Below are 12,105 nucleotides of genomic sequence, written 5' to 3' on the forward strand. Positions count from 1 at the left end.
CAAAACAAGGTTTTTAATACAACGTGACAATCACACGCGGCTTTATATAATACGCATCGATTTTATTGATTTCAGATCTTAAAATTCTTTATTTCAATCTTTTTACGAATCGACGTATGTAAAAATTTCTATTTTTGAAGTCTCACTGTTACATACGTCGCTTTAACATATGGGAACTAAGAGTGACCTATGTAACAAAAAGGCAAAACAAAACAAAACTGCAGTTGCGTCAATCGTGCACTATGGAAAACCGACAAATGTACACTAGAGTGGGGCTTCATGGTCATTTTTTCAAATCAATGGTTTTCCGAAGCCATTCTGGGTCCTGAATAACTGTGCAGAATTTGGGACCAATTGGTTGCTTCCTCGCTTTCCGCATCGCGTTTGAGATTTGTATGGAAATAAGTATGGGAGAACGTATATTTTTGCATTTCTACTACTAGAGGTTTCAGTTCATCGTAAACCAAGTGGCACATTACGTTAAAGTATAACCCTAAGGATGCCGAAAAACTTTGCTGAAGAAGGCACGTTGCTGGATCGTCCACGCAAAAAGTTGTAACGCTTCGAAGATTGAGTGTTCAAACCAAATGCAAAAAATCATTCATTCTGCCAGCACTGCCGAACTAAGTGTTATTTCAAAATTATTGATTTTATATGACATTGGAGCTAATAGGAGACATTCGGAATGATTTCACAATTTTTTTTTTTAAGTAATGAAATGGGTTTTGCCCTCTGGCAATTACAGGTTGTCCGGTAGTGCTGGCAGAAACATTGATTTCTTGCATATGGTTTAAACAATCAATTTTCGAAACGTAATAAATTTTTTTGTAGACCTTCCAGCTGCGCACCTTCTTCGGTAGTCTTTCGGCATCTTCCAGGCTATATGCTAACGTATTGAGTTACGTGATTGATGATACATTAAAGCCGCTAAGAGCAAAAATGTTAAAAAGTACGTTTTCCCATACTAATCTTCATTTTAAAACGCGATGCGGTATGCGAGGTCGCAACCAATCGAGCCCATATTTTGCACAATTGATTTGGGTCCTAAAAAGATTCAGAAAAACCTTGATCTCACACAACAGTTTTAGAAAAAGTTTTGCCAACTTTTTGCAAAGGATTTCTCGAGTCCTCATAGTTGTTACATACGTCGTTATGAAAAACTATGCTTGAATTGATATCAGTGGTATACAACTACACAATTGTCCACAAAACATTATAATATTTTTTTCCCGAAAAATTTAAAATTTTCCTCAATAAATCAATAAAGAGCAATAAAAATATAAAACAGTACCTTGGAAAAATATAAAAAGCAATAAAACTATGCATTTTATACATAGATGAACTCTTTTTTAAAGGCGTTCATTGTTCATGGCATTTCTGCATGCTTAGTAGTTTTGACCATGCTTTAATTACAGTAATATCTCGATTTTATCAACCCCTTCATGAATTTTGGGATAATAAAATGGGAAATATGACAAAATCGAAACAAATATTTAAAATGCTAACCATAAAAAATATTTAAGATGCTAACCATAACCGCCTTGAACAGCAATCGAATTGACCATTACTGATAACACCCTATCTGATGAATACCATTTGATGAAATATATCGACATAGTTGTTTCATAAGGTTTCATAATGTAAACAAATCGAGTTTATGTCATAGATCTATGACCTCCTAAAAATGTACTATGTGTAGCATATTCAAAATGCCACAAAATGGACCCGTAATGCTGGGTAGACACCTTTACGTGGTGTGTTACGGGGTAAGATCTACCACGACGGTTACATTGCCAGCTACAGGCAAATCCTGACCCAACGATTACCTTCCTCATTATCCAACTCCGTGGTACTTATGAGGGTGTCGCTAAGTCGGTGGCCCCTCGTTAAGTAAGTACTACATCAACACTTCCTTCCTCTCCCTAGTTACGGTGAAGATGGGCGTGGCCAGGAGTAGTAATCCTCATGCTTTTGTTATTATTGTCTGAAATCAAGGACCACTCCCCTTCTTGATTTCTGAAAGCATTCTAGATAAGGATCTCAAAAGTAAAACATGAGTATCACTAGTGTCCAATCTACGAATTACACCGTAACAATGCTAATGCTAATGCTAAAAATATTCAAAATGCCACAAAATGCTGTTTTTATGCTGTAAAAACAGAAAAATGCAGAAGGGCGATATTACATTTCCGTTGGAACTTTTTTCTTGCTGCGTTTGCGCCCCGTTTCCTCTTTGGCAGCAAAAGGACTAAACTGCGTTTCATTTTTGCATTATGACACTTCGTTCTTGCATCAAAAACACATGTGAGCAAAAGCGCAAACGGTACTTCGATAACACAACAGGGCGATGCAAACAAATTACCAAATAGGTTGACAGTCGGGCGTGGAATTTGGGCGAAAAGGATGTTGTCAAAACATTATGGCGCATTTCTGAAAGGCGCAAGTATACACTGTTAGAAAAAGAGGAGGACTAATTTTTAATCATATTTTCAAATAGAAATCAATTCGAAGTAAATTTTCTTTATATGTGGCTTCAACGATTAGATATGGATGTATTTTATGAAAATTATTAGGATTCAAAATAACATCTACTTTTTGAACTATAATTGAAAACATGTGATTAAAAGTTCGAGCCCATTTTTCTCCATTCGAGCACATTGCGACATTGGCCCTTATGAAACAACTGTATCGATATATCTATCCACAATAGAATTTAGAAAGCATCTCATACATACAAGTTACTCGGCATTGCATATTATATTATGAAAGAGCTTTTCAGGGTCAACGTCAACCTAAATGTAACAGATAAAAAATATACTAACTGGGCAAGGTATGGCATCGATTGATTTTTACTTCAGTTGAAATAAATTCCAAATCCAAAGATATAGAACACTGCCTTAATATGTTGTTGATATTTTTACCAAAACCTAAACCCCTCTTTTCAATGTCAACTAGTATTGCTCCGGAAACTAGGGGTGAATAAGTCTGCCTGCCCACCGTACACAGCATGGGGGGAAATAGACGGTGCGAGGATCGAACATGCGCAACATCACTTTCATTGAAGCATACTTCTCCCTTCGTTTGATGCAGCACCCCATCATCAACAATATATTACCCCTTGGAAGCTTGACAGTGGATGAGCTTCGAACGACTGTACAATTTCTACGTTTGGATACGTTGGAATACAGGATATCGCATCCATGTTTTGTACCAACTGTACCTATCACCCCATCCGTAGCATGTTGAACAGTCTATCGCGTCCCATTTCCTTTTTTCTTTTAACGAATGCTGCTGTTTTTCCGAACATTCGTGCCAGATGTTCCACAAACCGGCCATTGAAGACATTGATACAAAGCTGCAAAGCTTTTCACATGTGGGGATTTGTATTTCTTGTTCTTTTTTATCGTAACGATTTGGTGAGTTTTGTTCGCAACTGTAGTAGGGGAACGGTTCGGCACTTCATCCCATAGCTCCTATTTCCATCTCATCAAAAACAAAGCAATGAAAAGGAATTTGGTTAGTTTCTTATTTTTGTGATTTTTTTCACGAGTGAGCACGCGTGTTAGCAAAAAGAAGCGACAATATTGGTGCTGTATTTCTTTGTTTTGCGATGAGATGAATATATGTTCAGTGAGATGGAAAATGGAACAGTTCCCCTATATGAATATAATTGAAAAATTGGTTAATATGTTTTGGTATTACAATCCAAGTGATACTCATCCATTTAGTAGGAATGCGACTTTTTCTAGTTTGAAACACAATTTTCGTCAACATTTTTGAGCGCATTGCTCGATCATAATAGAGATCAAATAAATTAACAACAAAAGTGCTGATTTCAATTCATCGATACTTATATATAATGCTACTCGATTCATGTGTCGACCATTCGATCAAAAATAATTATTAATTGCAATGCAGCAGATTTGTTTATGTTACATTTAATCATTACGATGTTGTACTTTTCACATGTCACCACAATATCAACCTGGATTGGACCTATTTATAAGCCTGCCAGAGCACCACCTCTTGGTAATCTAGAAATACCACAATGAAGCCGTCTAGGACTTCGGATCTTTTACTATACTTCAATGACGTAAATTTTACTTAGGGTCTGTCTCATTTGGATAATTAAACTGAAAGTAAACTTGAAAGTTACTTTTCAGTATCTACCGAATAGCCCATGATTACTTTTGATAGATATTGAATCATTTTTCATCGATGTCTTATTGGAATTGCTGGGTAGCACCAGCCATTCTTATCACCGGGTGATTTTTTGATTTGCGAACTGTCACTTTTGAGTTTAATTCTTCAAATTAGACAAACCATTAAAAGTGACATTTCAGTGAAATTAAACTTAAAAGTGGCATTTAAATAATTATCGAATAACCCTGCTCACCGAGCAAGACTGCTTTTGGGGTCTGTCTCATTTGGAGAATCAAACTTGAAAGTGACAGTTAAAAAAATTAAAAAAATCACCCGGTCATAAGAATGGCTGGTGTGCTACCCAGCAATTCCGATAGGACATCGATGAAAAAAAATTCGATATCTGTCAAAAGTAATTGCACTGCGAGCAGGGTTATTCGATAACTATTGAAATATCAGTTTTAAGTTTAATTTCTGTTTAATTATCCAAATGAGATAGACCCTTGAAAGATATCGAATCGTTTTTCATCGATGTCTCATTTGATTTGCTGTGTAGCACCAGCCATTCTTATGATCGGGTGATTTTATAATTTTCGAACTGTCACTTTTAAGCTTAATTATTATCCAAATGAGACAGTCCCTTAGTGTGTCCACGACTCTCGTGTGGTCTTAAGAATATTCTCCAGATCAAGTCAATCGACTACATTGTCACTCTTGATTTACTCAACAGAGTTACTTGAGATACACATATTGTACACAATAATTATCAAAATAACCCTGCTCGCAGAGAAAGATTACTTTTAACAGATATTGAATCAGTTTTGATCGATGTTTTATTGGTATTGCTGGGTAGCACCAATCATTCGTATTGCTTTAGACAGCAACCTTTCGAGCATTAAGTTTACGGTGCTCATCGATAAGTATAGCGAAATCGGCGTCTCTTTATTTTAAGATTTTCTACCATGGGCTTCTGGAAGAAAGGTACTTTGAAATAAATTGGTTACCATCGTTTCTGAAAATAGAATGAAATCGGAAAACCAGGAAATGCAATTTTTTGGAAAACGGCTATAATTTTTAGCATAGTGTTGTACTTATGCAGTAGAATTTGTTGCGGTTCAAAAATGTGATTCGAACTTTTAGACTTACAATGATCATTATATGTTAAGAAAATACACAGTCTGGTTAAGTCGATATACCTACAAAAATCTTGAAGGATCCATTACGATGTGCAGAAGGTCTTCAATACGTTCTCAATTGTCGTACCCACCTATACCAACACAAATCATCAGATTTCATGGACATTTTTGCTGATACTTGCGATAGAATGTGTGGCACGGCACGGCGACCACATATTTTGCCTGCATGCATGCGATGCCGATCTTGAAATGATGAGATTGTATGCTTCCCTTTAATGCGTGCTGCATATGTATATACAAACCGTTTGGTAGTAGAAAGCTTCAGCAGTAGTGGAGAGATATTTTACCATTCTACTGCAGCTGCTGTAGTAAGCTGCTCGAATTCACAACAACGCAGTCACTGTCTCGTCGTCGTTGTTCTCAGTCGTGTTTGTCACGAAAGAGCCAAAAAACGAAAACTGTTTATATCGGTTTCAATGTGCCTACCTACCTAGCATTACACGCTGTTGGAGAATTATAATTATAGAAAAGAAAATACAGTGGAACCATAGCTAGCAGCAGATAACGACTGATGAAGTGAGAAGCATGGGATTGTAGAATCCACAAGAAACTGTCTCAGTGTTGTGTGTATGTAATCATGATTTTGGTTTATCATATTTTCATGATCAGTTAATAAGCGATTGACTGTACGCAGAGCCGTGCATTCGTGTTCGTTTTACAAGTAAGTTCCGGTGATCGCGAGTCTTTCGAAGACGAAATGAACAAACTGTTATTCAAGTTGCCATATCCAGTACTCGTGGGTGAAAATCACCAAGTTAAAATATGTCTTAGCCATTCTTGTTGCGTGTGTTGTATTCCGTGATGTGGTAGTCTATGTTGTGAACTCGACAAGGATGAATTCTCATGAAACGACGCCATTTTCTTGAATTATTCTATTTTATGGAGCTGGAAAGTGTTCAGGATTACTACACGTAATCATTTTAGTGGATACAGATTTGTATTGGTACTAGGTTTGTTTATTTTTTGAATCGAGTATCTTATGGGTAGTTTTGAGGCGAGTCATTTTCGTTCGTTGTGTATATTGGTTCTTTGCTGTGGGTGCAAATACCTTTATGTGGGTCACGCAAAAGTTGGTTCGTTTAGGTTACAATTTTTTTACCTCACTTATAATTTGAATATCAGTTAGTCGGTTTCTTGAACATTTTTAATAATGATTTTTTCAAACTATTGATATGTGTAAACATGTTCACGTTGTTTCGAAAACAAAATTTGCATCAGTTCCAGTTTATTTTTTATTTTTTAAATAATTTGATAAGAAACTGCCTTTGTAAACTTTGTAAAACAAAACTACCATATTACCAAATAAAACAAACTTCTATTCAATATTTTTAAATGTAGACTTCATTCAATTTTGGCAACACGTTCGGAACGTTTATGTGGCCTAAATGAAATGATTTTAGTTTTCTCAAGATATTTCACATTTCTTCACTTATTGTGACTTCTTCTTCTTCTTCTTATTGGCATTACATCCCCACACTGGGACAGAGCCGCCTCGCAGCTTAGTGTTCATTAAGCACTTCCACAGTTATTAACTGCGAGGTTTCTAAGCCAGGTTACCATTTTTGCATACGTATATCATGAGGCTAGCACGATGATACTTTTATGCCCAGGGAAGTCGAGACAATTTCCAATCCGAAAATTGCCTAGACCGGCACCGGGAATCGAACCCAGCCACCCTCAGCATGGTCTTGCTTTGTAGCCGCGCGTCTTACCGCACGGCTAAGGAGGGCCCCTTACTTATTGAGACTTATTGTGACTAGGGAATCAATATTCGAGCAGCGCCTGACAATGTACTGTCAGAACTTGAAACTGACAAACGAATCTCACAACAAGCCTTAATCAGAACCTAGGATATCAGAACCCGAGAAATGGAGCAGAAAGACATACAAATGACACGGGTATACTAAAAAAGTAATGAAATGGACGCAGTGGCTCATTTTGAACAAAAAAGCAAACAAAGCTTTCTCATTGGTTTTTCTTCGTTGTTTGTTTTGCATGCGCATCCATAAAACATTGATTACCTGATTGTGATATTAGCACATGGGTACTTATTCACGCAAATTTTAGAATTTAATTATTTTTCTTTAAATTTTTGGCTTTTTTTTGTATACAAAGTATACGTAAAGGCTATAATATTATATATAATTAACATATTATGTTCGCTCCAAAAATTAACTCATTCCTCTTTCGGGCACTCAAACCGATTTGCTCGCGACAAGTTGCATTCGACGGGGAATCCTGATGTCCCATTGTTTCCTGTTTTCTATAGGCCCGATCGTACTAAGGGCTCAAAAATTTTGGTTAAATACCGTTTTTCATACGCAAACCGCGTGTAAAAATCTCATTTATTTTTCGGCCACTTAACCGATTTGTGCACGACACGTTGCATTCGACGGGAAATGTTAGCTCGTTGTTTTCTATTTAAAATCGGCCCGATCGCACTATTCACTATTTTTTCGGTCAAATAAGCTAACCGATTTGTTTGCGGCAAATTGAATTCGACGGAGAATTATGGCTTATTGTATCCTATTAAAAAACGACCCGATCGCACGATGGACTTGATTGTTTACCTTTCTCGTACACTAAATGTACCGAAAGTCTATATATCAGAAGCCCCTTCCAATTGCTTTTATTTATTTTGATTTTTCCAACAGTTCATCGTTCATTTTTACCCATGAGTGAAGAATTTTCTATTCTTGTCTCTTTTCGTAAAAACATTCTTGGTTTTTCTAAAAGATGAGGATGATTATAATGATGCTAATGTTCTGTTCAAATTACAAGCTTATAAAATGATAATATGGAAACTGTTCCGTTTCCATCCTACTGAACATATATTCATCTCATCGCAAAACAAATAAATACAGCACCAATCTCGTCGCTTCTTTTTGCCAACATGCGTGCTCACTAGCATTAGCATTGAGCAACTCGCACAAATTCGTGGTGGTACAAGCCTGGACTTTTGTAAGAGTAGCATCACTTTCATCCTTTACCACAGTCCAATAGTCGAGATCTGTCCGAGCGACGTCCTTGCAAATGCTGAGGAAGGGGAAGGATGGTTAGTTGGACACCTACTTATAAATGATGCCAGAGGCGTCGCGTGATCAATTCTTCAACATGTGCACCGTTTGATTGAAGTTAAGTATTACGAGAAAAACGCGTATAAAAGGGACTTGAAATGACACATCCAATATAAACGATTCATTTTCAAGCGTGTTTTCCATATGTTTTGTCTGTCTGCTTCTAAGCTACATCCAATTTATCGATTTAAGTGAAGAACTGATCACTGTATCAAAATTCACGAAAATAAAGTAATAAAAATAATATCGGAATAAACTCAAACTAAACTTAAAGTGACAGTGCGTTATATTAAAGGGGAACAAAAGATGATTCTCGGGTACTTATTCAAAAGGACGTATGTGATTTTGTAAACAAAGATTCAAACGTCGATTTGTCCGATCTGATGGCACTCCCACGCAAACCAACACCATTAACAGGTAGCCGAAGCCTCCCCCTATCTGTCTATGGTGATGGTTTGCGTGGGAGGGCAATCAGATCGGACAAATTGACGTCTGAATCTTTGTTTACAAAATCACATACGTCCTTTTGAATAAGTACCCGAGGATTGAGTGTTTGTGTTGTTTCGAGATGTTGCACTACCTCAATCACAATTTTTCGAAGGACAGGAAGAGACAGACTATAGACGGTGATAAATCATTTAGAAAGCTCCTTTCATCTTGAACCTTTAAAAAATATCACCATGGAATTCGTTATGCTTCTCAATAAGACATCTATATATTCAATGGAATGGTATCTATTTTTTAATTTAAATTTAAGTTATTTCGTAGAATGAGACGAGTCTTAATAATTGTGAAACGATAACCAGAAAAATGAAATATATAAAAAATGATTAGACGGCTAATACACATATTATGTAACTAGCATGTCATTCATATTAGAAACATGGGGGTTCCTCAATTATTATTTATTCTATTTTTAGTTTATTCCTTCGATGAATAATTTTTTTGGAAGGGCTATTCTCATACCCAGGGTAGAAATATTTCACAGTCAATGCAGTGAAAAATATGGATCTTAGTATAATCTGCAGTCGCCTTCCACCCCCCTGAAATGAGATGTAGTTCTTGAAGCCGTCTACCGATTGGGTGGCGCTAGTGTTGCCTTTCCTATTTTAAGCTCCGTTCATACTGCCGCGAGAGAATTTGCGATTGGCGCTTTGATGTTGCATGAAGAAGAAGAAGCAGAAAGATGATAATCAAAATTATTCGCACGGAAAAACATACAAAGAAATTTTTGAAACTCTTCTTTAAAATTCTAGAAGCAATTTAATTAAAAACGGTAAGCAGTATAACCCCGACTTGTTTCCTACTGCACAATAAACACAATATTTCAATTTCAATTTTTACTCTGCGATATCATACTTAATACACCGTATAAGAAAAATCCAACCCCGTACTGTTTACCGTTTTTAATTAGATTGCCTCTAGAATTTTAGAGATATCTTCGTATGTTTTCCCGTGCGAAACTTTTTAAATATCATCTTTCAGCTTCTTCTTCATGAAACATCAAAGCGCCAATTAATCACGCCGAGAATCACGCAACAATGCAATACATCTCGTTGAATATAATTTAACAATACAACACATGTCGCTTACGCATCCGATTTCAACATACTGACTTCGTGTGTTTATTGCTTAACCGGCAATGTTTACATCCAGCACCATGTTGCAGCACCATGTTTTCGGCTTCAGCCGAGTTGTTCGTGGATGACAGCCGTTTCATGGGGGTGTCGCCTTCATCGCCGCCGTGGTGAGTGCGACTGGGTGCAACCGAAAAATCATTTCCAACACCGACTATTCAATGTCGCATTCAGTCACTCACAAGTCGCTCTGACAGGCTGCTCAGTTCGCGCCTTACCGTATGATTGTGAGTGGCCCATTTAAACGCGTGGTGATTTTTTTCAATTTGCTGGGTGAATGTGTACATTTTGCTGTGGTAAATTTCATCTTCGCAGCGAAGTGGGTGATGTGAGTTCTGTTGTTTACTTTTCTGCCTCTCCGGGAATGTGAGGTTGATTTCAAAGCAGGAAGAAAATAAAAAAATGATATAAAAAAACATCACCTTCATCCAGTGCTGCCGAATATTTACAACCCTGCTCATACCACGTGGACAGAAGTCGAAAAGTTTTAGATGTGTACCTCCCTCCATTAGCGTGTCCACATGGTATACGAATAGCTCCTAAATATTTTGGATATGACGAAAAATTCTTCATAGGCCAAAATCCCAATCAATGTGGAAGACGCTATTGCTCCGATGCATCGCGATGTGCTTATTCAAAGTCCGCGGACATGGATGGGACGTTTTGAGAGAGTCTCTTTTCTCTTTCTACACGCTTAAAATCAATAACACAGAGATATGTTTGCTTCACACAAAACGGACCTAATACAGAACAACACCTAGATGGGCGACAGTTACACAGCACGTGTTCATCAAAAGTTTTCTTTGTATTCAACCTGCTCCAGCGATGCTGCAAATAACAGAATGTGTTTACAGAACATGTTTTAGGTCATCCAAGAAAACCCTGGAATTAAGACCTTTAGGTCTACATGCGTAACCAAAGATCAGCCAATTTGCCGCCTATTTGTAAAATTCCCAATCATTACTTCCGTCACAAGACAGTCCATTCCCACTAGACGACCTTTGATCAAGACGACATTTTAACAAATTTTAAATTTGTGCGATAAGAATATTTACACTGAGGAGGATTCTATATACCGGAATATCTTGAGTAGCCCAAAATAATGAATTCAAATATACCACCAACTAGCGGACAAGTTCTAAATCTATCAACGCCTCATGTCAAAGCACATCCCTTCCTGCATAACCTTTTTGAAAAAGATGCAGTTCAAAATGGGTAGGATTTTCGGATATAAGTAAAATAATTTAAAAAAAATCACTGTTTTTGTACCCTTGTTCACTAAAACCCCTCCCCGCGATGTACCCGCCCTCCAATAGGCAATCTTTGGTTACGACCTGAAAGATGATTAAATTATCTTTCGAAACAGCTCTAAAAATCCAAAATCGGCCAAACAATAAAAAAGTTAAAACAATTTCAATTTGGGGTCAACTTGACCCCAGAGCACAGACAACGTAAGTTTTTTTTTAGCACAGACAGAAGGTTAATGAACACTAAGCTGCGAGGCGGCTCTGTCCCAGTGTGGGAATGTAATGCCAATAAGAAGAAGAAGAAGCTCAGTTCGTCATAATTCCTTATTCTAAACGTACAGCAGTATGTTGCAAATGGGTCACTTCATTAGTCAGTTTTTCTCAGTGCATGTGCAGTATTTCCTTAATAACTTTTCTTGCGAGCATCAGATCGTTTCGCAACAAAGACGGCCCGTTTTCTTGTAAAATTTCCTGTGTTGCCGATGTACTCATATGTTTTTAGAGCTTAAAAGGAAGTGCTGGGCAACGGTTTTCTAAAAAAGCTACTGTTTTTATAGTAATTTTCATACAAACCTTAAACCGCACTCAAATTACATCCAAATTAGCTAAAAATTTGGATGGATTGTTAAAATGCCATATGCAATCGTTTAAGCATCGCGGGCAAAAAAGTCAAAATTTGAATCACTCTAATGGATACACTATGTGCATTGTGTCGAGAATGTTTCCCACCCGATAACATCATAGACCAGACTGAAAATCGAACTCGTCATCTCCGGATGTGCAATCCTTTCAACTTTGCTCGCAA

At 37.2% G+C, this 12,105-nt stretch overlaps 1 protein-coding gene across 18 annotated transcripts in view; it reads left to right on the top strand.

The window, feature by feature from the left end:
• The window catches only part of LOC134211757 (longitudinals lacking protein, isoforms A/B/D/L), a 217,595-nt gene that overhangs the window by 3,669 nt on the left and 201,821 nt on the right, over positions 1–12,105 (top strand). Inside the window, exon 1 of one of the 18 annotated variants that reach the window (XM_062688950.1) lies at positions 5,697–6,000. The exons of the other annotated variants lie outside the window; for them this stretch is intronic. The gene's annotated coding sequence lies outside the window, so the exon portion shown is untranslated. Of the gene's footprint in view, positions 1–5,696; positions 6,001–12,105 lie in introns of those variants that run through there. 18 annotated transcript variants of the gene reach the window in all.

This window comes from Armigeres subalbatus, chromosome 2, assembly GCF_024139115.2.
Source record: "Armigeres subalbatus isolate Guangzhou_Male chromosome 2, GZ_Asu_2, whole genome shotgun sequence".
Taxonomy (NCBI): domain Eukaryota; kingdom Metazoa; phylum Arthropoda; class Insecta; order Diptera; family Culicidae; genus Armigeres; species Armigeres subalbatus.